Below are 3,259 nucleotides of genomic sequence, written 5' to 3'. Positions count from 1 at the left end.
GGGGAAAGGGGCCCTTGCGGGCAGAGCCCGTCCCTCCCCTCAGCCCGCGGCGCGGAGGGGGCACCGACTGCGGTCAGAGCCAGGAAAAGCAGCGTTTGGCTGAAGTGACGTTCGCTCTTGATGCATCAGTAAAGGTCTTGCTGAGGTATGATGAAGGAGACGGCCTTTACTGCCACAACGTGTAGCAGCGTGGTAGTAAAATAGCAGCAGTCCTCCCCAGGACGCCAAAGGTGCTGGCTAACGCTTGCTGCGGGTCACCGCTGTGACTTGCCCTGCTACAAAACGATAACCCCCCTTTGAAAGCGCTTGCTTGTACACGTCGGGTTTTGCCATCGCGTTCCAGTTCATTCTGGAGTGAGTCAGAAAATCTAGCAGGATGGGGGAGAACTTCCATGCCTGTCTATTCAAATAACCAAACACGAAAGAGATCTGCAAACAAAAAGCATCTCGGATCTTTGTGTATCTCAAAGGCGCAGTAAAAGAGGGCAGAAAAGCAGTCGTCTTTCATTTCAGGCCTTTTCCAAAGGGAACGGGTGGAACTGAGAACTTCCATGCCTGTCTATTCAAATAACCAAACACGAAAGAGATCTGCAAACAAAAAGCATCTTGGATCTGTAGGTTCAGATGGTTTTGATGTGCAGCAGGTTGTGGTTGGGCGGGTTGATGAACACATTACATGCTCTAGAATGATGCCTGTGTGAGGCAAAACCATCCCGTCTGGGTCGTTTCCTTCTGGGCCCCAGGGATGCTTGCCTCATGCTGCTGTGGTTTGGCCCCTTGCGCAGATTGGTGCCTACCTCGACAGAATTTTTGCTCCCTGGTAGTGTTTTGATGCTTCGATCATTGCAGTAAAACATCTTTATAAAGACCCAAGTACTGTTTAGATCCTAGGAAATTCATTTTGCAAGATTTGTAGCAGTGGTGACTGATAGATTTGACATTCAATCCAGTTGCCATTTTAAGCAGGTGGAAACAAGGCTTCCCTCGTTTTCCATGGGAACCGGATTGCAGAAGAATTTAAGGGGCATTTTCTGGGATTTTCTCACACTTTGGGTTTTGAACCACAGTCCTGTAATCCTACAGGACGGCAGCATGAGTGATTGATTATGCAAGGAGTTCGCATGAGAAGTCATTTATAACCAGTAGTTTTCTTGTGCTTATTTTAAGGAGGACCTTACATGTGACACCAAACGAACGCTCCCCAGAACATTGGCAGCACGTAACTTTCTTGTGGTCTGTGCCCAGCTAACGAGTGTACTGGCTCTGCAACATCTGTAATTTGATGTAAAAGTTAGGAATGAATTGATGCTGTTTGAGAACTCTTGCTTGCCTTGGGTGTCCGATGCTGAGTCCCGCTTTGTTCAGTTGCCGTTGCTGCAATAGACACTTCCATTCTGTAAGAGAAAGGTTTTGCAAAACCAAACAGCTAAATGTAAACAGATTTTTGTTTTGCCATCAATTTGAACAGTGGATTTGCTGTGTGATCCTGGGGCACTGGGTTAATGTGAACCTCACTTCCAGTCTGTGGCCTGTGAAGGGTGCACCCCGAGTCCCCCGAGTAGGGCTCCGAGGCCTTGCAAAAGAGAGAAGACTTCCAGATATCCTTTCCTACTTCTGTCCTTCAGTCCTGTGGCTACCATGTGACTCAGGAGGAAGCAGTCATGAACCAGGTCTCACTCGGGCAAGGCTGCTAGCCCTTGTTGTCCGTGGAGATTTCCCTCAGTTTTGCCCAGAATTGTGGCTGTCTAAATACAGCCTGCAGCATAGCACGACAAAGCCACAGTTGGTATTGAAAATGCTGTTAGGGGAGGTCTGCCCCTGTGACTGGGACACATCCCTGACCTAGGCAAGGCTAGAGTGCTCCAAAATTAATTTTGCAAGATTTTAAATCTCTTGTTATTATGAAAGACTTTGTTCTGTCCAAAGCATAGTCAAGATATTTTAAATTGTTTCACTGCTTTGCGGCCGTTGTCCTAACACAGTTGGAGATGGTTCATAAGGGTAGCTTCCCTACTGTTGGTTCTTCCACGCTTTCTCAGATCTCACTTCTTTAAAATGGGGATTTTTCCTCGTCACTTGACATTCATTTTAGGGAAGTATCTTTCCTCTAATGAGGAAGCACTGTGTTGCATTTGTGCTTTTAGATTTTTCTTTCAAAAACCTCATGTAATATTTGTACCGCTACAGTTACAGTAAGCAAAAGCTTTCCTCAGAGTAGGAGCGGTCTTTAAATGCCACTGCAAACCATGAGCAGTGCCCCTTTCAGATCAGGCAGGCTCTGCAAACTGGAGGGAGGAGAAGGCCAGCAGGAGGGCAGGGATCCTCTGACCATCATGTGATGCTGGCACTGCCTTGGATTTGGGGTCATATGATCTGCAGCGCTCTCTGTTTCATGAATTTGTTTGATTTTGAGGCAAATTGTTTAATCTCTCCTGTTTTGTTTCCCCCCCCCCCCCTTTCTTTTTGATATGGGGCTAAACCTTCCCTACTGCACAGGGGTGCTGTTGTGAGGGTCCCTCAGTGCCTGCCAGGGTGATGGGGGCTCTGTTGGTACCGGTAGTGAAGGACAAACCTCTGCATATTTCAAAAAGAAAAGATTTGGTGAATCAGACAGCTCAAGGGTTGAAGGTGTGAAGGGAAGAGGCCAGAGTTTTAATGGTGGTACAAGACATCTAAGATCCTTTCAACACATGGCCTGAGCTGTCCGACCGTCCAGAGCTTGGATTTCAGAAGCAGCAGAGCCCGGTGAAAGCGCTGTTGAACTCGGTCCTTTAGTTTGCTGCGCAGGAGAGAGCAGCAGCCCCCTTGCCATCCCCTTCCTTCCTTTAGTGTTTCTTTAACCTTAGTGTTTCTTCGAACCATGTGAGTTTTCTTCTGCTTTTTCCTCCATCTCTTTTCAAAAACTTTCCCTCTTTCCACAGCGTTCCCGTTCTGTGCCACCACTCCAAGAGCACATTTTTTTTTTTTTCCTTTAGCACTCAAGTGCGGCTCTTCCCAGCGGGGACATGAGCGTTTGCAGAAGTCACCGCAGAACACAGCGCAATTTCCTGCCCATTTTTGCTTTTTCCTCCGACTGGGGGTTCTGTGTAAACGCACACACAGCCACACAGAAACAAATAAATAGATATATATACGCACGTGGACACACACTGGCGCTCCCTCCACCTTCCCAGAGCCGGGCTGAAGCCACCTGGCTACCGAGCGGCCCTTGGCGCTGTCACGGGTGCAGAAGGGCTGCCCCTCCGCCGCGGCCCGCCTC

At 48.4% G+C, this 3,259-nt stretch overlaps 1 protein-coding gene across 1 annotated transcript in view; it reads right to left on the bottom strand.

The window, feature by feature from the left end:
- TECPR1 (tectonin beta-propeller repeat containing 1) overlaps window positions 1-3,185 on the bottom strand; it is a 29,968-nt gene extending 26,783 nt beyond the window's left edge. Inside the window, exon 1 of the mRNA XM_009649532.2 lies at window positions 3,139-3,185. The gene's annotated coding sequence lies outside the window, so the exon portion shown is untranslated. The remainder of the gene's footprint in view (window positions 1-3,138) is intronic.
- Window positions 3,186-3,259: the final 74 nt, after the last annotated feature.

This window comes from Egretta garzetta, unplaced genomic scaffold (assembly GCF_000687185.1).
Source record: "Egretta garzetta isolate BGI_Z169 unplaced genomic scaffold, ASM68718v1 scaffold292, whole genome shotgun sequence".
Taxonomy (NCBI): domain Eukaryota; kingdom Metazoa; phylum Chordata; class Aves; order Pelecaniformes; family Ardeidae; genus Egretta; species Egretta garzetta.
This window is presented reverse-complemented; position numbering and strand designations above follow the sequence as displayed.